The following is a 26,082-nucleotide window of genomic DNA, read 5'->3' as shown; positions in this document are numbered from 1 at the left end:
CAAAACAACCCCCAAAAATCATTGAACCTCCAGTATATTTCACTAAGAACTGTGTTCTTTTCTTTGTAGGCCTCATTCCGTTTTTGGTAAACAGCAGATAGATGTGCTTTACCAAAAAGCTCTATCTTGGTCTTGTCTGTCCACAAGAAGTTTTCCCTGAAGGATTTTGGCTTACTCAAGTTCATTTTGGCAAAATGTAGTCTTGCTTTTTTAGGTCTCTGTGTCAGCAGTGGGGTCCTCCTGGGTTTCATTTCATTTAAATGTCGACGGATAGTTCGCACTGACACTGATGCTCACTGAGCCTGCAGGACAGCTTGAATATCTTTGGAACTTGTTTGTGGCTACTTATCCACCATCCGGACCATCCTGCATTGACACATTTCATGAATTTTTCTCTTCTGTCCAGGGAGATTAGCTACAGTGCCATGGGTTGCAAACTTCTTGATAATGTTGCACACTGTGGACAAAGGCAAATCTAGATCTCTGGAGATGGACTTGTAATCTTGAGATTGTTGATATTTTTCCACAATTTAGTTTCTCAAGTCCTCAGACAGTTCTCTTCTTCTGTTTCTGCTGTCCATGCTTAACCCCTTAAGGACACAGCGTTTTTCCATTTTCGTTTTTTTTTCCTTCCCTTTAAAAAATCATAACTCTTTCAATTTTGCATCTAAAAATCCATACGATGGCTTATTTTTTGCGCCACCAATTCTACTTTGTAATTACATCAGTCATTTTACCCAAAAATCTATGGCGAAACGGAAAAAAAATCATTGTGAGACAAAATTGGAAAAAAAACGCAATTTTTTAACTTTTGGGGGCTTCCGTTTCTACACAGTACATTTTTTGGTAAAAATGGCACCTTATCTTTATTCTGTAGGTCCATACGATTAAAATGATACCCTACTTATATAGGTTTGATTTTGTCGTACTTCTGGAAAAAATCATAACTACATACAGGAAAATTTATACGTTTAAAATTGTCCTCTTCTGACCCCTATAATTTTTTTATTTTTCTGCGTATGGGGTGGTTTGAGGGCCCGCCATTGGGGCGGTTTTTTTGCGCGCACGCCATTGACCGTGCAGTTTAATTAACGATATATTTTTATAATTCGGACATTTCCACATGCGGCAATACCACATATGTTTATTTTTATTTACACAGTTTTTTTTTTTAATGGGAAAAAGGGGGGTGATTCAAACTTTTAATAGGGAAGGAGTTAAATGATCTTCATTCACTTTTTTTTGCAGTGTTATAGCTCCCATAGGGACCTATAACACTGCCCACACTGATCACTGGTTTCTCATAGGAAACCAGTGATCGATGATTCTGCCGCTTGACTGCTCATGCCTGGATCTCAGGCACTGAGCAGTCATTCGGCGATCGGACAGCGAGGAGGCAGGTAGGGACCCTCCTGCTGTCCTGTAAGCTGATCGGGATGCCGCGATTTCACTGCGGCTATCCCGAACAGCTCCCTGAGCTAACCGGCATGCTTTCACTTTAGACGCGGCGTTCAACTTTGAACGCCACGTCTAAAGGGTTAATAGCGTGCAGCAGCGCGATCAATGCCGCGCACTATTAACCACGGGTCCCGTCCGTTGTTAGAGGCTGGGCCCAACCCGCGTTATAGATCGGGAGGGGACTCATGACGTAGCAGTACGTCATGAGTCTTTGAGGGGTTAAAGCGTACCCATCCAGATCCAACAAAAAAACAAATTTTTTTTATATATATCACTCAGTACCTAATCCTGACCATGTACGTTTAATTTTTATGTGTCTAGCACATTTATTTTCTTTTTTATTACACTTTTAATTTAGCTCACTTGTCTGAATTCCTCTCGAAGGGAGGGGGCGTGGCTTCACTGTGCAGGTCTCCGCCCCCCCGCTCAGTATGCTATCTGCTCACATCTCCCCTAGCATTAGAAAAACTACAACTCCCAGCTTGTCCTCACTGACAGTAGCGGGACACAAGCTGACAGTGGGAGGATTTTTCCTCCAGCTGTGAGCCCTGCGCTCACAACTGTCAAGCAAGGGAGTGGGTCCATGACATAGGTGAAGATGCATGGACACAGCAGGACTAGTATGTGTCCAAGCAGGCGGGGGGGGGGCAGTTGTTTGACTGGCTTTTTCAGCATGAAATACTGAAAATTTTCTAATGAAAGCAATTGCAAAACCAATTTGTTTTGCATGCTTTACAACACATCAAAAGTTTTTGTATCTGACAGTGCCCATTTAATGTGGCACACAAAGACACAAAATGCAAAGACTGAGTGAACTCCTCTCCTTTTTATCTGCTTTCAGGTTTTATATTGCTCACACCTGTTACTTGCCACATGTGAGTTTAAAGGAGAATCACATCCTTATTTTTTAAACAATTTTGAAAGGGTGCCAATAATTTTGTCCAGCCCATTTTTGGAGTGACATTATGTCCAATTAACTTTTTTCTCTTCTCTTTTTGTTTTAGTTCCAATACACACAAAGGGGAAAAAACGTGTATAGCAAAACATGTGTTACTGCAATCCGTTGCTGTGAGAAATACTTAATTTTCTAGAAAAATTTCAGGGGTGCCAACATTTACGGCCATGACTGTACATCAGTTCGATTTTGTCTTACTTCTGGAAAAAAATCATATCTACATGCACGAAAAGATTTAAAAATGTCCTCTTCTGACCCTTATAACTTTTATTTTTCCACATACGGGGATGTATGAGGGCTCATTTTTTGCGCCGTGATCTGAAGTTTTTATTGGTACTATTTTTGTTTATACCGGACTTTTATACCATAAAAAAATTAATTAATTAATTAATTAAAAAAATGAATAAAAATTATATTTTGGACTTTGGAATTATTTTAAGTGTACTCCATTGACCGTGTGGTTTTAATTAATGATATATTTTTATAGTACGGACATTAACGCACACAGCGATACCACATAGGTTTATTTTTATTAGGGAAGGGGGTAAATCACATTTAACTTTTTTTTTTTGCAATGTTATAGTCCCCATAGGGGAATATAACAAGCATTACATTGATTGCAGGCACTGATCAATGCTTGCCCATAGCATTGCATTGATCAGTGTTATCGGCAGTCGATTGCTAATGCATGGATCTCAGGCTTGGAGCAATCAATCGCCGATCGGACGCAGAGGAGGTAGGTAAGGGACCCTTCTCGTGCGTCCTAGCTGATCAGGGCACTGCGGTGGTCCTGATCAGCCTGGGAATGCTTTTCAGCCGGGAATGCTTTTCTTTTTAATTTAGAGACGATGATCAACTTTGATCGCCACGTCTAAAGGGTTAATATCAGACATCACCACTAGAGATGAGCGAATCGAAGTTGACGAACCCGAATTCGTTACGAATTTCATGAAAAATTTGATTTGCAACGAATACGAATATCGCCGCGATTCTATCGCGCAAATCGCTTCATTAAACTCCATTTTACAGCGTTCCAGGCAATTGGGGACCTAAGATGGCGGATCCACATGTGAGTACATGGGGCAGGGGATTATGGGAGGGCGGGAAACAGCGGCGGGAATGAAGGTAGGCGCGCTGACCCTGAATCACATGTGAGATGCAGCCTATCAGTGTTCACTGACCCCTGTGATGTCACAGACCCTACATAATCGGCAGCCATCTTGCCTCTCTTCATTTCATCTATGCACTCAGATGGAGAGGACAGGACTGCGTGTGTGTGAATAGCTCATACCACAGCATTACACTGCAACTGCTAGTCACATCAGCATTAGGGAAAGGCAGGAGTGCAGAGTGCTTTGCTGTTACACTGAGAAGGATCATTGATAGCTAAACCTCCTATTCACTTTATTGAGCATTGCAGCAGAGAGGGGCAGATAGCTGCCTCATACAGATCTCCAAGCTGCCTGAACTTTCTGAAGCATCTTATCTCCTCATTTTTCAGCCCAACTGAGTTTATTTTTATTTGCTCCACAAATCTTATGCTGCTCAGAATTGTGTGACAGAGTACAATTTGAGGTTTAATCCCTGGATTTTTTTTTTTGTGGTGCTGCACTGTTGGGTCCTGCTGCTGTTCAGAAATACGTGATTGTTCAGTGGACTGTAGTGCATTTGTACCATTTTGGACCTGTTAATATGTCAAGGGGCTGGCTACATACTGTGCAAGTCCAAAAATACTATTCACCGGCTGTTTTTTTTTTTTTAAATAGTTTTATCTGCTTATAGTTACGCATATATAACTGCCCTCATCAGTGCATACCGCATAGGTACATGCAAGTATTGTACCATTTAGTACCTGTTAAGCTGTCAAAGTGCTCCATACCGTCAAAGTCCAAACAATAGTATCCACCGGCTGGTGTTTTACAAAAATACAGAGTTTTTTCTGCTAATAGGCATATTACTGCCCTGATCAGTGCATACCGCATAGGTACATCCAAGTATTGTACCATTTAGTACCTGTTAAGCTGTCAAGGTGCTCCATACCGTCAAAGTCCAAACAATAGTATCCACCGGCTGGTGTTTTACAAAAATACAGAGTTTTTTTCTGCTAATAGTTAGGCATATTACTGCCCTCATCAGTGCATACTGCATACGTACATCCATGTATTGTACCATTTAGTACCTGTTAATCTGTCAAGGGCCTACATACTGTTCAAGGACAGTCGTAAGTAATCACCTGCTGCTGTTCTAGACAAATACTGTTTAAAGAGTAGTGTAGCGTATTGTAATACCCTCATAAACGCACTAAGTATGTCAGGCAGAGAAGTGCCAGGACGTGCACAGAGGAGTGGCAGAGGCCTAAATACTTCAGGCAGAGTTGGCAGTAGACTTGGGGCGAGTGGCAGCAGGAGTCGCAGCGAGAGGCCTGAGCTCCCGTTATCAGCCAGCGGTCGAGTCTCCACCAGCAACCCATCTGCCGTCGTGAATTGGTTAACACGCTCATCCACATCATCACAAGTTACATCTGACACCCCCAGTCAACAGTCGGTGGGTTCCTCAGACACAACCCTCAGTCGGCATAACCCGGGAGCAGTCCGTGTCCTCTCATTGCCTATGTCCTCTGCTGTTCCCTCTCATTGCCTATGTCCAATACTGTTCCCTCTCCTAAAGAAGTATCTTATGCTGTGGGTTCAGCTCCACTATTTACTGAGGACGATCTAATAGAGGACAGTCATCAGCTACTGGACAGCCAAGAAGAGGAGGAGACATGCGCCGCTTGCTCCACTAGGTGGCCAAGTAGTGATGCGGAGAATGACGTCGGAGGCGGTGTTGCAAGTGTTCAGGGTCCTGAAGCAGACACTGTTGGGGAACCTGAGGAGGACATCATTGACGTGCACACAACTGTTGATGATGAAGTCGATCGCAATTGGGAGCCGGGTGCAGAAGGGGCTTCATGCTCATCAGGAGAAGAGACTTGCAGGTTGCCCTTGAGGCAGCAAGGCGGTAGCACGGCAGTCAGCGTGGTGGCAGTAGTGGAAATTCAGGAGCCAAAAATTCAGGAGCCAAATTCAGGAGCCCACCCGGACTGCGGGTGGGTAAATCAGCTACTCGGCGGTGTGGAAGTTTTTCATAAGGCATCCGGAGGAGGTTCACGTAGCCACATGCAAGATCTGTCGGCAGAAGGTGAAGCGTGGCCAGGGTCCCAGTGTCGGCACCACAGCCCTGCGTCAACACATGCTTTGCCACCATGAAGCGGCCTGGGAGAACCGTGGCTCCGATGTAGTGGTCCAGCCTGCTGCATCACCCAGTGGCCATCCGCTCCTTCCTTCATCCAGCCAAGGCTTCACCACTTCAGCCGAAGGGAGCTGTGTGTCAACCCCTCCTTCTGTCGCTCCTGCTTCTCCCGCTTTTAGTCAGCCATTCATCGGCGAAGCCATGTCCAAGAGACAACATGCCCACTCATCCAACGGCGCAGAAGTGTCCTGTCCAAGTTGCTGGTGTTGCAGTCCCTCCCTTTTCAAGTAGTGGACTTTGCACCTTTCAGAGAATTGATGGCTTGTGCCGAGCTGAGGTGGAGAGGCCCAAGCCGTCATTTCTTTGAGAAGAAGGCAGTACCAGCCCTGCATAAGTTTGTACAAGAGAAGGTGGGCCAGTCCTTGAGCCTGTCGGTGTGTTCAAAAGTGCACGGCAGTGCCGACGTATGGAGCTGTAACTACGGGCAGGGACAATACTTGTCTTTTACGGCTCACTGGGTAAATGTGGTTCCTGCACAGCCACAACAGCAACTTGGACAGGTCACACCGCTTCCTCCTCCACGCTCTCGCTCCCAGGCAGTTGGTCCTGTTACAGTGTGCGACGCCGCCTCCTCATCCTCCACTGTGTCCTCGGCCTCCACTGCACGTCCAAATCTCGGTGGCCATTCATCGCACCATGTGTGTAGGGCACGGCGGTGTCAAGCTATTCTTCACATGGTTTACCTTGGAGAACGGAGTCACACAGGAGAGGAACTGCTAAAGTTCATTCGTAAAGAAATCCGAGTATGGCTTACTCCATGAAATCTGGAAATGGGAACCATGGTGACCGACAACGGGAAGAACATCGTGTCCACGCTGCGACAAGGAAGTGTGAAACATGCGCCCTGCATGGCACACATGTTGAATCTGGTTGTCAAGCACTTCCTCAAGTCTTCACCCCATTTGCAAAACATCCTGAAAATGGCAAGGAAACTGCATGCACTTCAGCCACTCAGCTTGCTCTTTCTGAGTGTTGCTGTGTAAGAGGGGGCGTGAAAGAGGAGTTTCAAAAACTGTGATTATCTGTTGTGCGGAGTGAATCTGTGGAGTGGGTGCGACTGCCTATAGCCCACATTCATATTTTGGGGGGAGGAGGAGTAGATTGGGCACAGGTGTATAAATCTTAGCTTGGGACTCTTATTGAGAGCTTGCTCTTTCTGAGTGTTGCTGTGTAAGAGGGGGCGTGAAAGAGGAGTTTCAAAAACTGTGATTATCTGTTGTGCGGAGTGAATCTGTGGAGTGGGTGCGACTGCCTATAGCCCACATTCATATTTTGGGTAAGTTTTTCTCTTTTGCACATAGTGGGATAACTGTTAGTTTAAACACCCTTTTTAATTTTTTTTTTTCTCTGTTCCACCTCTAGGGGGAGGAGGAGTAGATTGGGCACAGGTGTATAAATCTTAGCTTGGGACTCTTATTGAGAGCTTGCTCTTTCTGAGTGTTGCTGTGTAAGAGGGGGCGTGAAAGAGGAGTTTCAAAAACTGTGATTATCTGTTGTGCGGAGTGAATCTGTGGAGTGGGTGCGACTGCCTATAGCCCACATTCATATTTTGGGTAAGTTTTTCTCTTTTGCACATAGTGGGATAACTGTTAGTTTAAACACCCTTTTTAATTTTTTTTTTTTCTCTGTTCCACCTCTAGGGGGAGGAGGAGTAGATTGGGCACAGGTGTATAAATCTTAGCTTGGGACTCTTATTGAGAGCTTGCTCTTCTAAGTGTTGCTGTGAGGGGGCGTGAAAGAGGAGTTTCAAAAACTGGAGTTTGAAAGCAGGAGGTTGAGATCGCTGTGAGTTTTAATTTTTGAACCCACAAGGTCTACAAAAAATTTTAAGTGTATTTTTGACTGTCTGTTTTTTCCTATACATTTGTGAAATCCCCATAACTAGATGGCCTCCATGTTGGAAAATGCAGTCCAATGTACATCCTGTTCAATGTATGCAATCCTTGAACAACAGTTTGAGGGAGCATATTGTTGTGCGAGATGTGTGCTAGTTGTCCGTTTGGAAGCCCAGATCCTGCATCTAGAGGGGCGACTGGCAACAATGAGAAGCATTAACAACATGGAGAGGAGTCTCCTGCTCACTGAGCAGGCACTCTCGGGAATAGAGGTGGGGGAGGACAGTGGGACGGAGTTGCAGGACAGTCAGGCAGTTAGCTGGGTTACAGTTAGAAAGAAGGGTAGGGGAAAAAGTGTCAGGGAGGCTAGTCCTGAACTGGCACACCCCAACAAGTTTGCCCGCTTGGCAGATGAGGGGGATGCCATTACAGAGCTAGCAGAACTGCAGCAGGATACCGCCTCTGACCGCCAGGGGGGTGTCTGCTCCAGTAAGGAGGGAGGGAGGAGTACAGGGCAGGCCAGACAGGTACTAGTGGTGGGGGACTCAATTATTAGGGGGACAGACAGGGCAATCTGTCACAAAGACCGGGATCGCCGAACAGAGTGTTGTCTGCCTGGCGCACGAGTTCGGCACATCGGGGATCGGGTTGACAGGTTGTTGGGCGGGGCTGGAGAGGACCCAGCAGTCATGGTACATATTGGCACCAATGACAAAGTAAGAGGTAGGTGGAGTGTCCTTAAAAATGATTTCAGGGACTTAGGCCGCAAGCTTAAGGCAAGGACCTCCAAGGTAGTCTTTTCTGAAATACTACCAGTACCACGAGCCCCACCAGAGAGGCAGCGGGAGATCAGGGAGGTAAACAAGTGGCTCAGAAGCTGGTGTAGGAAGGAAGGGTTTGGGTTCATGGAGAACTGGGCTGACTTCGCTGTCGGTTACCGGCTCTACCGTAGGGACGGGCTGCACCTCAATGGGGAGGGTGCAGCTTTGCTTGGGGAGAAGATGGCTAGAAGGGTGGAGGAGTGTTTAAACTAGGGACTTGGGGGGAGGGAACCTACAGCAAAGAGGGGGAAGATAGTGTAGATAGAGAGGTGGGAATTATAAATGTACCTGGGGGTGGAGCGGAGGGAGGGGTTAGAATAGTTAATAGGAATAAGCTTCATAGGAAAATAAAACTTACACCCTTGAATTCCATTAACTCCAATAACATAAAGGATGGAAATGTAAAGTGTATGTTCACAAATGCCAGAAGCCTAGCAAATAAAATGGGGGAGCTTGAGGCCTTGATACTGGAGGAACATATTGATATCATGGCTGGACTGACTGGGGTGTCAATCTGCAGGGGTTTACATTGTTTCGCAAGGATAGAATGAACAGAAAAGGTGGTGGAGTCTGTCTGTATGTAAGAAGTGGTATGAAAGTCAGTGTGAACGATGCCATAGTGTGTGATGATTCTGAGGATGTGGCATCATTGTGGGTAGAATTACAAAAGGAGGGAAATACTGAAAAAATAGTATTTGGTGTAATCTACAGACCCCCTAATATCACTGAAGAGATAGAAGTTCGGCTTCATAAACAAATAGAGAGGGCCGCCCGGGCAGGTACAGTGGTAATAATGGGAGATTTTAACTATCCAGATATAGATTGGGGTCCAGGGTTGGATAAAACTACAAAGGGGCGACAATTCCTAAATTTATTGCAGGATAATTTTATGGGCCAGTTTGTGGAGGACCCAACAAGAAGTGATGCCTTGTTGGATCTGATCATTTCCAACAACGCAGAGCTGGTTGGTAATGTAACTGTGCGGGAAAACCTTGGTAATAGCGACCACAATATAGTTACTTTTGACTTAAAATGTAGAAAACAAAGACAGGCGGGGAAGGCAAAAACATATAACTTTAAAAAGGCAAATTTCCCTGGGCTGAGGGCTGCACTACAGGACATAGACTGGGGGGAGGTGTTGTCAAATACTGATACAGAAGGTAAATGGGACATCTTTAAATCAACTCTAAATAACTATACAGCTAAATATATACCAAAGGGGAACAAATATAAACGATTAAAACTAAATCCTACATGGCTGACACATGATGTTAAAAGAGCAATAAACAACAAAAAAATAGCCTTCAAAAAATACAAATCTGATGGGTCAGCTATAACATTTAAACAGTACAAGGAGCTTAATAAAATCTGTAAAAATGTAATAAAAACAGCAAAAATTCAAAATGAGAGACAGGTGGCCAAAGAAAGCAAAACTAATCCTAAATATTTTTTTAGATATATAAATGCAAAAAAACCAAGGACAGAGCATGTAGGACCCCTTAATAATGATAATGGGGAGGTTGTCACAGGCGATCAAGAGAAGGCGGAGCTACTGAATGGGTTCTTTAGTTCTTTATACACTATGGAAGAAGGAGCTGAGATTGGCCAGGTCAGTGCTGGTAACACATCATGTAATGTACTGAACTGGCTTAATGTAGAGATGGTACAAGGTAAGTTAAGTGATATAAATGTAAGCAAATCCCCAGGACCGGATGGACTACACCCAAGAGTTCTTAGAGAGGTAAGTTCAGTAATATCTGTACCCCTGTACATGATATTTAGAGATTCTCTGGTGTCTGGTATTGTGCCAAGGGACTGGCGCAAGGCGAATGTGGTGCCAATCTTCAAAAAGGGCTCTAGGTCTTCCCCAGGAAACTATAGACCGGTAAGTTTAACGTGCATTGTGGGTAAATTGTTTGAAGGACTTATAAGGGATTACATACAGGAATACATAGGGGATAATTGTATTATAAGTGATAGCCAGCATGGGTTTACTAAGGATAGAAGTTGTCAAACCAATCTAATTTGCTTTTATGAAGAGGTGAGTAGAAGCCTATACAGAGGAATGGCTGTGAATATAGTGTTTCTGGATTTTGCTAAAGCGTTTGATACTGTCCCTCATAGACGTCTGACAGGTAAGTTAAGGTCTTTGGGTTTGGAAATTTTAGTTTGTAACTGGATTGAACACTGGCTCATGGATCGTACCCAGAGAGTGGTGGTCAATGATTCGTACTCTGATTGGTCCCCGGTTATTAGTGGTGTACCCCAAGGTTCAGTACTGGGACAGCTGTTGTTTAATTTATTTATCAATGATATAGAGGATGGTATTAACAGCTCTGTTTCTATCTTTGCAGATGACACCAAGCTTTGTAGCACAGTACAGTCTATAGAGGATGTGCATAAGTTACAGGATGACTTGGATAGACTAAGTGTCTGGGCATCCACTTGGCAAATGAGGTTCAATGTGGATAAATGTAAAGTTATGCATCTGGGTACTAATAACCTGCATGCATCGTATGTCTTAGGGGGGATTAAACTGGCAGAGTCACTGGTAGAGAAGAATCTGGGTGTACTTGTAGATCACAGACTACAGAATAGCATGCAATGTCAGGCTGCTGCTTCCAAAGCCGGCAGGATATTGTCATGTATCAAAAGAGGCATGGACTCAAGGGACAGGGACATAATACTCCCCCTTTATAAATCATTGGTACGGCCTTACCTGGAATATGCTGTTCAGTTTTGGGCACCTGTCCATAAAAGGGACACTGCGGAGTTGGAAAGGGTGCAGAGAGGCGCGACTAAACTAATATGGGGCATGGAACATCTTAGCTATGAGGAGCGATTAAAGGAGTTACAATTGTTTAGTCTTGAGAAGAGACGTTTAAGGGGGGATATGATAAACGTATATAAGTATATTAATGGCCCATACAAAAAATATGGAGAAAAACTGTTCCAGGTTAAACCCCCCCAAAGGACGAGGGGGCACTCCCTCCGTCTGGAGAAGAAAAAGTTTAGTCTCAAGGGGCGACACGCCTTCTTTACCGTGAGGACTGTGAATTTATGGAACGGTCTACCTCAGGAACTGGTCACAGCAGGAACAATTAACAGCTTTAAAACAGGATTAGATACATTCCTGGAACAAAATAAGATTAATGCTTATGAAGAAATATAAAATCTCATCCCTTCCCCAATATCGCGCCACACCCCTACCCCTTAATTCCCTGGTTGAACTTGATGGACATATGTCTTTTTTCGACCGTACTAACTATGTAACTATGTTATGAGGAAGTTGAGACAGAGGACCCAGACACACCGTGGCAGTATGCAGTGGAGATGGAGGCAGGTAGTCCCTCCAAGTCACTGGCGCAAATGGCACGATGCATGCTCAGTTGCTTGCGTAGTGACCCCCGAATTGTCAAAATTCGTCAGCGGGATGACTTCTGGATCTCCACCTTATCAGACCCTCGCTACCGTCCCAAAATGGGGGCCTTTTTTCACCCAGTGAGAGGGAGGACAAACTGACCTACTACAGAGAGATTCTACGTAGTCAGTTGGCTGATGCCTATCGGCCACATGGTCCATCCACTCCCAGGTCTGACTCGCGGGGCCCTCTGCGCTCACCTTCCACTGCCATGGCTGCTGGGGAGGGGTGGGAGGAGCAGTACCAGTTCAATCAGCAGCAGCCTGAGTCTACAGTCGCTGATGAGTAGCTTTCTTCACCCGCATAGTGAAGCAACTCATCAGCAGCAGGTAGACATGGAGCAGGACCTGAACCAGCAGGTGGTGGCATACCTTGACATGGCCATGCCAACAACCATTGAAGATCCGCTGGACTTCTGGGCAGCCAAACTTGATTTATGGCCACAACTAGCAGCGTTTGCCCTGGAAAAGCTGTCCTGCCCGGCCAGTAGTGTGCCATCAGAGCGGGTGTTTAGTTCTGGCCGGGGCCATAGTCACCAAGGCGAACTCGTCTGTCCACCAAAAATGTGGAGAGACTGACCTTTGTCAAGATGAATCAGGGATGGATCAGCCAGGATTTCCAGCCACCAATGCCAGATGCCTCAGAGTAGATTGACCATGCTGCTACACCAACATTTCCCAATTATGGTTGGTTATGAAACCCTCTTGGGTAATCAATTAGGGTTATGAAACCCTCTTTGGTACTGCAATTGCCTGCTCCTGGCTCATCCTGTGTCTTTCAGGAACTACTTGCCTCACTGATGCTTCTGGCCTTGGGCCTTTAATTTTTGGATGTTTAGCAGTAGCTAAATACATGCTTAATGCAAATGTCAACATTCATCTTTAAATGTAAGGGGTTATGAAACCCTCTTGGGTATTGCGAATGCCTGCTCCATACTCATTCTGTGTCTTTCAGGAACTACTTGCCTCCCTGCCCTCAGGCCTTCAATTTTTGGATGTTTAGCAGTAGCTAAATACATGCTTAATGCAAATTTCAACATTGATCTTTAAATGTAAGGGGATGGTTATGAAACCCTCTTGGGTACTGCGAATGACTGCTCCTGACTCATTCTGTGTCTTTCGGGAACTACTTGCCTCCCTGATGCCTCAGGCCTTGAGCCTTCAATTTTTGATGTTTTGCAGTAGTTAAATACATGCTTAATGCAAATTTTAACATTGATCTTTAAATGTAAGGGGTTGTTTATGAAACCCTCTTGGGTACTGCGAATGACTGCTCCTGACTCATTCTGTGTCTTTCAGGAAATAATTGCCTCCCTGATGCCTCAGGCCTTAAAGGGGTACTCCGCCCCTAGACATCTGATAAGATGTCAGATCGCCGCGGTGCCGCTGATGGGGAGCCCCGGGATCCCCGCTGCTGCACTGCGCTATCATTACAGCACAGAGCAAGTTCGCTGTGTGCGTAATGACGGGCGATACAGGGGACAGAGCCGCGTGACGTCATGGCTCCGCCCCTCTTGACATCACGGCCTGTCCCCTTAATGCAAGTCTATAGCAGGGGGCGTGACGACCGCCGCGCCCCCTCCCATAGACTTGTATTGAAAGGGGCGGGCCGTGACGTCAAGAGGGGCGGAGCAGTGATGTCCCGATGCTCCGGCCCCTGTATTGCGCGTCATTACGTGCAGAGCGAACTCGCTCTGTGCTGTAATGATAGCGCAGTGCCGCAGCGGGGATCCCGGGGCTCCCCAGCAGCGGCACCGCGGCGATCTGACATCGTATCCCCTATCCTTTGGATAGGGGATAAGATGTCTAGGGGCAGAGTACCCCTTTACATTTTTGGAAGTTTAGCAGTAGCTAATACATGCTTAATGCTAATTTCAACAATGATCTTTAAATTCTCGGAGCTCTGCTAGGGCCTTCTCCTACCCCGCCGGGGCCGATCCGAGGACCTCACTAAACCATCCAATCGGTAGTAGAGACATGCGGTGTGTACAAAGGGCAGGGACTTAATGAACTCGAGCTTATGACCGTTGCTTAGTTGTGATTCTTCTTTCCTGGCACAGAATTGCAATCCCTGATCCCTATCGCGAAGGGTGTTCAGCAGGTTACCCGCACCTGTCGGTGAAAGATAGACACACGCTGGTCCGTTCAGTGTAGCGCGCGTGCAGCCCCGGACATCTGAGGGCATAACACACCTGTTATTGCTCGATCTCACGAGTGAACGTGCAATGTAAGGGGTTATTAAAGCCTATTGGGTACTGCTGATGCCTACTCCTGACTGCTCCTGTGTCTTTCAGGAACTACTTGACTTCATGATGCTTCTGGGCTTGAGCCTTTAATTTTAGGATTTTTGAAATACATATACATGCATGCTTAATTTAAATTTCAACATTTATGGTGCAATGTATGGGGTTTATTAACAACTCTTGGGTAGTGTTTTTTTCAAATTTTCTGATAATTATCACAGTAATAAACTTGAATTTTCCACAATAATAACCATTACACCATTGAATGATTGTTGCGTGTGATTTTTTAAGTAAAATTTTCAAAACAAATACGGAGAGGGATGAACTCTGCTTCTTTATTTCATAAAAAATTATTTTATAGAAGACTGTCTTTTGGTGGTCCACCGTCCTGCATTATAGAGTCTTCTGGACTCTTGGATATGGGCTTGTTCTTAAACAAAGGTACAAAAACCAAAGATGGCCAGTCAGGGCTATGGAGATGTTGCGCCTACATCTTACGGCCACATGAGCCCTGTGGGTGCTTGTGAGATTAGGTCCTTTGTACCCACACGGCAGGGTCCGGGACACAAATTTTCATTTAAATTTCAAATAAAAAAAATCACACATTTCAATGGTCTCCTCATGCTGCAGCCAACTCCAGGCTGCGTCATTCCGGTAATATAGAGAGAGCACTCGCTGTCCTAAATTTTCGTAAAAATTTTTCGGCAAAAATGTTTTTCTTTTTTATTAGGGATTGTGAAGCTTTGGTGTGTACTCATGCATCAGCCAACTCCAGCCTGTGTCATTCAGGCAATATATGGTTTACTGATGGCGCTGCTGGGCCTGGTTTTGGGAATTTCAAATTCTCTCATAGGTAGCACCCGCTATCCATAAGTCTTCTTCATAAATTTCTACAATTGTTGTGTTTTTTTGGAGGGATTGTGAAGCCCTAGTGTGTACGCATGCATCAGCCAACTCCAGGCTGTGTCATTCAGGCAACATATAGGTAGCACCTAAATGTCCTAAATATTCTTAAAATTATATTAAAAATGGTTGTTTTTTCTTTGGAATTCTGAAGCCCTGGTGTGTACTCAATGCTGCTTCCTGCTACACTCTGTTAGCCCGTTGGTCCTGCGACAGTGTGCTACTCCGCCTCCACATCCTCCACTGTGTCTTAAGCCTCCACTACCCGGACAAGTCTCAGTGGCCCTTCAGCATACCATGTGTGCAGGTCACGGCGGTGTCACGCTGTTCTTCACATGGTTTACCTTGGCGAGAAGTCTTGGAAACAATGGCCGGTCAGGGCAATGGAGATGTTTCGCCTAAATCTCACGGCCACATGAGCCCTGTGGGGGCTTGTTGGATTTGGTCCTATCGTACCCACACGCTGGGGTCCGGGACACGCAAAGGTTGTTTTAAATTTCAAATAAAAAAATGATGGCGCTGCTGGGCCTGGGTCAGGGAATTTCACATTTTCTCATAGGTAGCAAATCTTTTTTTTTTTTAATTCTAAAATTGTGGTGTTTTTTGGGAGGGATTGTGAAGCCCTGGTGTGTACTTGTGCATCAGCCAAATCCAGGCTGTGTCATTCAGGCAATATATGGGTTACTGATGCCACTGCTGGGCCTGGGTCTGGTAATTTCAAATTTTCTCATGGGTAGCACCTGCTATCCAAAATCTTCGGTTTAAATTTCTTAATTCATCTTTTAATCTTAGGGATTGTGAAGGCCTTTTGTGCCTACTCATGCTGCTGGCAACTCCGGGCTGTGCCATTTATCCACTATATGGTCTCCTCATGCAGCCAACACCTCCATGCTGTGTCATTTAGCCACTATATGGTCTCCTCATGCTGCCAACACTTCCACGCTGTGCCATTCAGCCACTATATTGTCTCCTCATGCTGCCAACACCTCCACGCTGTGTCATTCAGCCACTATATGGTGTCCTCATGCTTCAGCTTCATCCAAGCTGTGTCATTTAGCCACTATATGGTGTCCTCATGCTGCCAACACCTCCACGCTGTGCCATTCAGCCACTAAATGGTTCCCTCATGCTGCCAACACCTCCACGCTGTCATTCAGTCACTATATGGTCTCCTGACACTGATGCCACCACCAGGCTCTGTCATTGTGCTGCTGTGCGGCAGTGATTCTAAAAGTGATGCCGGTAATCTGCATGTTATTCTGAATAACAGTATTATTTCACTAACCCAGCACACTCCATATGCGTTTTAGAACACAGCAAAGTGTTCTATACCCCTATAGAGGCTGTATGTAGGCTAGAAATAGCCTTTTTTAATGTAGATTCACCACGAAAAAATTCGGATCGAAACAAACTTTTTCGGAAAATTCGGCGAATCGGCCGAATCAAATTTTTCAAAAGTTCGCTCATCTTTAATCACCACGATCGGTGATGTCCTGTATTAGCCCTGGATCTCGACTACCGTTAGCCGCTGGGACCGACACAATATGACGCGGGATCACCACGTCACCCTGCGTTATATCGGGAGAAGGGGGTCCTTCGTCTTTAACCCCTACCTGACACGTTCGCGCGATGGGACGTATGCATACGTCATAACGATCTCCGGCACTGCCGCGGGCATCGCGGGAGATAAGCGGCGGGACCCGGCTGTCAATCACAGCCGGAGTCCCACCACAGCTGCCAGAGCCGCGATCGCGCTTGTCCCAGCAGCATTAACCCCATAGATACCAAGATCAATCCTGATCACGGCATCTATGGTGTTGACAGGGGGAGCACTCTCCCCCTTGTTCACCAACGGCAGCGCCGTGATACGATCGCGAGTTGCCGTTGGTTGCTATGGCAGCAGGAGGTCAGATCATGACCTCCTGTATGCCTGCTACGGAAGCCTGTGAGATCCAGCCACAGGCTGGATAGCACATGCTGTGCTGTGTGCAGCTGATCAGGTCATACTGTGCTGCAGTACAAATGTATTGCAGCATAGTATAACCTGTAAAAAATTAAATAAAAAGTTCTTCAATAAAAGCGTAAAATAAAATAATAAATGCCCATTTCCCAATAAAAGCCCTATATTATCACCAAAAAAGATCAAAAACACAAATCATATACATAATTGGTATTGCCACGTCCGTAATGATATGTACTATAAAACTATAATGTAAATTATCCCGAAAGGTGAACGTCGTAAAAATAAATAAATAAAAAACACACATCAAAAAAAGCGCTAAATTCGCCAATTTTGGTACAAATAGCGGAATAAAAAAGATCAAAAGGTAGCACGTATCGCAAAAATTATACCAATAAAAAGTACAGCTCATCCCGCAAAAAATAAGCCCTTGCTCATTGGCGTCGGAAGAAAAATAAAAAAAGTTACGGCAGTTGCAAACTGAATGGTAGAAAAATTATTTTGCTCAGAAAAGGAAAAAGAACATAGAAAGCTATATAAAATGGGTATCGCCATAATCGTACTGACCCACAGACATAACATCACTTTTACCGCACAGTGTGCACCATAAAAATAAAAAATAAACACATATTTTGGAGCTTTTCACAAAAAATGCTGCATGTGTCAACAAAAATGCACCACTTATATAAAGTACAATGGCTCAGATTTATCAAATGGTGTGAGAGAAAAAGTGCAGTAATTTTCTCATGGCAACCAATCACAGCTCACCTTTCACTTTACCAGAGCTGAGCTGTGATTGGTTGCTGAGGGAAAATCACTCCACTTTTTATCCTCACACAGTTTGATAAATCTGGGCCAATAGGTCACGAAAAAAAACTATCTCAGAATCGCTACGCTCAGAAAAAGCATTCTAAAGTTACCATTTAAAGAGATATATGTCAAATAAAAAAAATTAAATAAAAAATGGTCATTGAGGTAAAAAAAATGGGTCCGTCCTTAAAGTGCAACTATCATGATATTTTAGTGTAATAAAATGTACAAGTGTGGGAGCTCTACGTAAAATATAAGACACCTAAACCGAGGATACTGCATTGCCCATACCCGTGTGCCAAATATATACTGATTTAAAAAAATGGAAAAATAGCAGTCCTACTAGGCTAAGAAGAAAATTTTGAATAAGGCAGAATAAATTGAGATAAAGAAGAAAGAAAGGAAGTGTCTGATAATAAGATATAAAATATAATTACATTTATTGAATAATACTGTGAGGTCTGGGGCAGGGCCTTGCCACAGACAGCTCACTAAAATAGAATGGTAAAAGTTAGTTATAAACATGACGTTAAAGTAGTTTTCAACTTAAACGGCGGAACAATGGTGGGGGTTTATAGTCCAATGTTTGTAATAGGATATGTCCAATAAACTGTTTTTGCAGCGCTGGAGGCTCGCACTTACGAGCCCACTGAGTATACTTGTACGCGCAGTAGCGCTAAAGATCTATCCTCTATACCTCGATGGCACGGGGAAAAAGTACAAGAGGAAAAATAGATCAAAGACAGGCAGTTAGTGCCTCTTACCGGCTCCGGCGAAAGCAGTCATATGCGCATAGCCGTGCTTAATGGTGATCCGGATTGATGCCTTTCAGCCCCGGCAGCACGGGGAAGGTGTAGGAGAGGTGAAGATGTCCGGTACAGATGATTATTGCGTAGTCCGCTGGAAAAGGTAATGTTCGTTTGTGACACAGTCTTTGCATATCCACCATTGAAAAAGGGGACGCTGCTCCCCGAAACGCATCTGGTCCAAGACTGCCTTTGCACAATAAGTCGGGACTATTTGGATTATATGTCCACCACTATTGGTCTTTTACTGCCCTCTCAGCAGTAGAGAGGGATCCCACACCAAAGACCTCCAGCGCTGCCACACCTTACAAATGAACATTACCTTTTCCAGTGGACTACACAATAACCATCTGTACCTGACATCTTCACCTCTCCTACACCTTCCCCGTGCTGCCGGGCTGAGAGGCATCAACCCGGATCACCGTTAAGCACTGCTATGCGCATATGACTGCATACGCCGGAGCCGGTAAGAGGCACTAAATGCCTAACTTTGATCTATTTTTCCTCTTGTACTTTGTCCTCGTGCCATCGGGGTATAGAGGATAGATCTTTAGCGCTACTGTATACTCAGTGGGCTCGTAACTGCGAGCCTCCAGCGCTGCAAAAACTGTTTATTGGACATATCCTATTACAAACATCGGACTATAAACCCCCACCATTGTCCCACCGTTTAAGTGCAATACTATTTTAATGTCATGTTTTAAAAGTTTATAACTAACCAGGGGTGTGGGAATTTTATAAAAAACTACTTGTCCACGGGACTAAAATGGAGCAAAATCTACTTGTCCCTCATGACGATCCACTTGTCCGGGCCAATTTTCGCTTTTACGCTCAGATTTTTTCCTCCTCGCCCTATAATAGCCATAACTACCTACTATAATGATACCTTTAAATTTTTCAATAACATATTCTCTGAGCCAAAATATATATATTATAATATATATATATATATATATATATATATATATATATATATATATATTTAGGGAAGTGATATTGAAATAGTAAAAGATAATTTTGCAGATTTGGTGGTTTTATTTTCTACGCCATTTACCTTGTGGTTGAGGTAACATGTTAGTTTTATACTTTAGGTTGCCTGATTACAGCAATACCAGATTTGTATCATTTACGTCATGTTTTACTAATTCTGGAATTTTTCTAATTTTTTTAATTGCCATTTTTTAACCCCTGTAGCTTTATTTTTTTTCCACATACCAAGCTGTATGAGGGCTCATTTTTTGCGCCATAATCTGTTTTTTGTATCGGTACCATTTTGGTATTGATCTGACTTTTTAATCGCTTTTTTTACTTTTTTTTCTTGGATATTATAAAAATAGCAATTCTGTGGTTTGGTATTTTTTTTAACATTTACCGTACGGGATACATAATGTTATATTTAATAGGTTGTACAATTACGCACGAAGCGATACCAAATATGTTTACTTTTATTATGTTTACATGTTTTTATATAGGAAAAGGGGGTGATTTGAACTTTTAACATGGAAGTGGTTAATGCAGCGGTCTTCAAACTGTGGCCCTCCAGATGTTGCAAAACTACAACTCCCAGCATGCCCGGACCGCCAAAGGCTGTCCGGGCATGCTGGGAATTGTAGTTTTGTAACATCTGGAGGGCCACAGTTTGAAGACCACTGGGTTAATGTGTGTCTTTCAAACTTTTATTAAAACTTTTTTTTTTTTTAAACACTTTATTACACTTATATGAGGAATCATTAGATTCCTCAGACAGATGAATAGAGTTCTATTGAACTCTATTAATCTGGGTGCTCTTTGATCCATTGATAGAGCCTAGTCCAGCCAGGCTCTATCAATGACAGAGCGGGACAGCAGGGAACAGAGGTAAGCTCTCCGGCTACCTCTATAGTGGATCTCCCCCCACGATCGCGCTGCGGGGGGGCGATCTAGCCCACCAGGGAGCATTCACATGTCCCTTTAGACGCCGCTGTCAGCTTTGACAGCGGCGATCTAAAGGGTTAATAGCCAGCCGTTGCGATCGCCGCATGCTGGCTATTAGCGGCGGCCCCCGGCTACTGAGAACAGCCGGGGGCTGCAGAGTATGGAGCGGGAAGGAGTCCGGAGTCCGCTCCATACTCCCCTGTGAGCGCTGCATGCATCTCCCCGTGCAGACATGCCTCCTCCCCTCAGCACTCCGAAGCTACAGCTGGGGGGGAGTGAAGGCAGAGGACGCAGGTCTGCACAGGGAGCAAGAAGCTACGCCCCCTCATCTCCCCCCGCAGATCTGCAGAGCAGGGGAGAGAAGACAAATACACAGCTTCTCATCTCCCCTGCTCTGCTTCGGAGGACACAGGTTTTTATAACCGGGGGCTGCAGAGTATGGACCGGGCAGGAGTCGGCAGCCCGCGCCATACAGACTGCAGAGGCCCGGGCGACTTGTCAGGTCCGGCCCTGCTTGCCCGAAGCAAATTCACCTGCCCGGCGCCCAAAACTACTTGTCCCGGGCATCGGGCGATAGAAATTCCACATCCCTGCTAACTTTTACCATTCTATTTTAGTGAGCTGTCTGCGGCAAGGGCCCTGCCCCAGACCTCACAGTATTATTCAATAAATGTAATTATATTTTATACCTTATTATCAGACACTTCCTTTTTTTCTTATTTATCTCTATTTATTCTGCCTAATTCTAAATTTTCTTCCTAGCCTAGTAGGACTGCTATTTTTCCATTTTTTTTTTCATTTTAGTGTAATAACCTGCACACAGCCTTTGTACTGTGTGCAGGTGTTGTGTACAGCAATTATTTTACCTCATTTTTGCAGGCTTTCGTGATGCTTAAAAGTGCTTTTAATCAAAGCCACTGACTGTCGGATAGGCGTGGTGCGAGGTACGCGATGCCCCGCCGCCAAGTCCACGCACACGCCCACTTTGAATCTCAGTGCTGGGACCGCTGTGTGATTGACACACAGGTCCCAGCGCATGCGCCCTTCAACAAATGTAACGTGCGCACCTCTGCGTGTCATCCAGCAATCGCTCACTCGCTCACTCCCGCCGCCGTCCTCCTCCTCAGTGCGCCTGCGCAGGGCTTGGTGCAGAGAGCGTGCTTCCTCTCTGCTCCTTGTATCCTGGACAATACTGATTGCCCCTTCATACACTAACACACACACACATATATATATATATATATATATATATATACACACACACATATACACAATATATATATATATATATATAAATATGTGTGAGTATATATGTGTATATATATATGTGTGTATGTATATATATATATATATATATATATATATATATATATATATATATACACATATATATATGTGTAGATATTGTGGCAGTGTGGCTAGGAAAGGGTGTATTTCCCTTGCTATTTCTGCAGAATGATCCACCTGTGGCCTGATTAATGAGGTATCAGGAAGGGAAAGTGTGTTTAAAAGGAAAAGAAACAGAATAGTTGGGGCTCTCCCTGGGTAACAGCATGTCGCTGTAGGACACACGGACCCTATTGAGGAAACACACAGCGAACTGTGAGCGGTCCAAGAAGTGAAGAAGTGGTGTGAACTGTGAGTAACAGGTTGCAGGGGCACAGGTTTTATGCTGGCTGAGGGTAGCTCACCAGACAGTAGTCAGGGCATGCTGATATGTGTAGTCAGTGACCAGACGGTCTAGGACTTTGGTTTGTTCCTGAGTTATGTTTTGTTTTACCTGCAACCTGTCTAAATAAAGCTGGCAAGGTGCCAGGATTGCATGAATAACCATTGTCTGCGGGTTTATTGAGTGGAAACGTGTCCCGTGGCAGTGTCCAGGACGATCCCGGAGCTAATCCCCAAGGAGGAATCCTTACAATTGGTGTCGGATGCGGGCAAACACGTTGCTATGAGCAACCAGTGGTAGAGTTGCAGTGAAGTTGTTCCCAAGAGAAAATAATCGTGCATGTTGCAAGTGGGAACTCTTTTTCTCAGAGAGGAGACAGTGGGACGAGCCCAGCTGTGGAGTACAAGAGCAGGACTGAGCCTGTGGTGAAGTTGTTGCTAAGGGCAACAGATCGCATCAAGCGAGTGGGCGCTCTTTCTCAAGTAAGGAGACAGGTGGACGTGCCACCTGTAGAGTGCAGATTACGTTTTGAAACTGTGTATTAAGGCGTTTCTAGGGGCAACGGAAAATTTTGTTGGCAAGCGGCTGACATTTCGGAAAATTTTGTTGGCAAGCGGCTGACATTTCGGCAGAGGACTGTGCTGCGTTTGCAAGGTTTGAAGTGTTGCAAGCTGAAGTCCTGATAAGTGCTTTGTTGCAGACTGCTGCAGCGCAAGAGGAAGCAATCTTTGCAGAGTTTGAAAAGATTGCTACGCATGAGGCATGGCCCAAGACACACTGGGGAAACTTGGTGTATGGATTCATTGGAGGAGAGGCCCAAAAAGTTCATTGTGAACTGGATCCAAAGATCTTACGGGACTATGAGAAAGTCAAGACAGAGATCCTGACTCAAGTGGGAATAAACCAAGCTGCAAGACTACAGTGTGCACTGCAGCCTAACAGTGATGCTGCGTTTAAAGTTGCAGAGCTACTTAAAGAGCAAGTGGAGCGATGTTCTGCAGCAGAGAAGCTGGTAAGAATTGTCCAGCGCCAGCCCTTAACTGATTGGACGGCAAGAGGTTCTGGTAAGACTGTTCCAGGGGTTATGGGGGCCATGTTTAGAGACTATGAGACTGTACATAAGAATGATGGGACTGTGCATAAAAATGCTGAGGCGGAGGGTGGTGTTTCCCTAGTTGTCTGTGTGAACAGTGTTCAAGGTGGTACCAACCTATGTCCAGTTGCAAAATCATGTGAGGGTCGGGAACCCCTCATGAAGACTGATGAGACTGTTCACACTGTGCAGATCGGATTGAAAAAATCTGGTGAACAGAAAATGTTAAATGCAGGACTGGGAGAAAATGTAACAAAACACACTTTGTCTGAGATAGGTCCTAGTGCTATGAACTGTTCGGTAAATTCTGAACATGTGCAATCTGATAAGGTTTTTGTTGAAAAACTTATGTTGCGTTCAGATGTAAAGAGTTCTGTTGCCACCTCTGACAGGACAAAAGAAAACCTGTGTGAGCTGGAAATAGAAGGTAAAAAGATCATGGTTTTGTTAGATCCTAGATGTGTAATAAGTCTGGTAAAGTCCAGCAGCAGAAAGCCAGACCCCGCTATAGTGCCTATACAAACTGATATTTGGGGTTATAAAATGGTTAATGTCTGTATTTCTACTCCCTATGGTACTATAGGTCACAAGGTTGCAATAGAGCCCTCCTTGGAGTATGATGTAGTACTGGGGACAGATTTTCAATTTTTTCAGCAATTATGGGAAGACTGTCAGGTGACTAGAGCAGGTACACCTGATAGGCTCACAACACTTGACTTGCACCACACACTAGTGGAGAGTTACTCAGCAGAGGCTGAGGACGGGGAGTGTCAGCAGTCACTAGATATATGTCAGATAGGGGTCTTCCAGACGGCTGGGGGAGCTGAAGACCAGACCGTGAGTCAAGTCCAAGAGGATCCAGCGACTCAAGTGACAAGTGTGCCTCTGACTGAAACAGAATCTTCTGTAAAACCAGAAACTGATCAGGTACAGGAACATGGGTTCCATCCGCCAGCTGAAGATGAGCCCAAGGTGGGGCTAGAGTTGCGCTGTCACCTGGAAGAAGTGAATGAGACTGGAAAAGAGGAAGCTATGCTGAACCTTGTGAATAAAGATGAGCCAAAAGGGGAGTTGAAATTGCCCGGTCATCTGGAAGACTTGACTGGAAAAGAAGCTACAGAGATGTCTGTGGATAATGCAGAAGTACTGAAGAGAGTACATGTGGAGCTGGGTGCTGCGCTTACTGTCACAAACAGAGTCCTGAGTGAAGGAGATGTGATGTCTGGACCAGCGATGGATCATGACCAGGAAGGTCGAACCACTGGACCAGATGTTGTTGCAGACGCAGGAGCCCTAGACCTTTCTGCTGAAGTGAAAGAGACGTCTGCCAGTGAGCAGAGAGACAGTCCAGAGAGACTGTCCAGGAACTACCCTGAAGCCCAAGTGGCCAAGACCCTTGAAAAGGGGGAGACTACTCCTAAAGGTGGAGAAGAGTCTGAACGAGTTGGCTTGAAGGAAGAGACAGGCCAAGGACAGGTGACTGTCAGAGGACAAGAGAATGTCTCAAGGTCCAGCACTGAGAGTAAGGAGACCGCTGTAAGAAAGAGATCTCGGAAAAAACGCGCTGGTCTTGGTAAAAAAAAAAAAAAAAGGGAGCAGATCCAGTACCTTGAAGAAACCTTACAGATGGTTTCTGCTAAATTGTCTCAAAAGGAAGAATTGGTTCATCACCTGACAGAGGAGAAAGAAAAAATGCTTGCAGACTTGAATAAAGAGCAGGAAGCGACGCTTCAGCTGCAGAAAGATATGGAGCGCCACAAAAGTAAGTTTGCGGCTCTGCAGGATGAACTGTCCCACTCCCAGGGTCTTATGACCAGCAAGGAGAGAGAATTGGAGATTCTGGCCAAGCAGATCTCATTCAAGGATGAAGAAGTGAATGTCCTGTGTGGGGCATATCTGGCTCTACAAAGTGATCACAAGGCTAGGTTAGTAGTCATGGAAGAGCTGGAGAAAGAGAAAGTGGTAATGGCTCACAAGGTGCAGAGCCTGGAGGCGCAGAACGAAATGCACATTAAGTCTTGCGCAGCTGCCTTGGATTCACTGGGTACTCAGCTCTCTGAACAAGAGGCTCAGCTAAAAGTCTATGAGCAGAAAGTGTCCAAGATGGCGCAACTGAATAAATACAACGAGCAGATGAGAGAACAACTGCTGTCTCTGGAGGATACCGTCAAAAACTTGACAGAATTGCTGGAAAGTGAGAAGAAGAACTCTGCTAAGCTCAAGAGTGAGTAGCAGAAATGTTTAAAACTGGAAGGGGACATGAAGGTCCTAAAAGAAACCCGTGACCAAGCTATAGTAGAACTGGCTAACAAGAGGTTAAAAGTGTCTCAGATGGAAACTGAGGCCAAAGCCACAGCCGTCCGTGTAAAAGAAGAAAAACTGCTTGTGGGGCAAAAGCTACTGGAGACAGGGATGCTTTCTCTAAAAAAGGTGGAGTCTGAACAATGGACGCGAGAAACAGTAGAGTCTGAAGACCATGAGAAGAAGCCATATGAAAGGTCCTCTGAAGCTGAGACTGAGGTGAAACCATATGGGAAGTCCCCTGAAGCTGCAGAGATATTGACATTGCATGTTGAAAATTCTGAGGCAGAGAAGTTCTCTGAGGTAGAAGTTAAACCAGAGATAACTGCAGAAGCTGCAAGTAAAGTCAGTGACACATCTGAAGGTGCAGGTGAAAAAACTGGCTAAAGGAGCCAAGAGTTATCAGCCTAAAAATGAGCCTGTGAAGGTCTGTGTCCCTAAAGAAAGGGCTAATAAGAAAGCAGAGTCCTTAAAAAGAGGCACTGGATTAGTTCCAGAAAACACTGGAAGAAAGTCCGCAGAAGTAGAATTTGGAGAAGAGTCCGTCTCAAGGAGACGATGGACAGGTGCATTAAAGGGAAGCCTCCTGAAATTGTGGAGGAT

At 44.9% G+C, this 26,082-nt stretch overlaps 1 protein-coding gene and 1 long non-coding RNA gene across 12 annotated transcripts in view; one reads left to right on the top strand and one right to left on the bottom strand.

Annotated features, from left to right (window-relative positions):
• The window catches only part of EGLN1 (egl-9 family hypoxia inducible factor 1), a 501,918-nt gene that overhangs the window by 448,480 nt on the left and 27,356 nt on the right, over nt 1-26,082 (bottom strand). The gene's annotated exons all lie outside the window — the stretch shown is intronic.
• Nucleotides 6,586-7,409, top strand: LOC130362434 (uncharacterized). The gene is made up of 3 exons (XR_008891420.1): nt 6,586-6,980; nt 7,067-7,257; nt 7,345-7,409. It is a non-coding gene; the product is annotated as an uncharacterized LOC130362434 (long non-coding RNA).

This window comes from Hyla sarda, chromosome 3 (assembly GCF_029499605.1).
Source record: "Hyla sarda isolate aHylSar1 chromosome 3, aHylSar1.hap1, whole genome shotgun sequence".
Classification (NCBI taxonomy): Eukaryota; Metazoa; Chordata; class Amphibia; order Anura; family Hylidae; genus Hyla; species Hyla sarda.
Note: the sequence above shows the minus strand (reverse complement) of the source record. Positions and strands in the feature narration are given on the sequence as shown.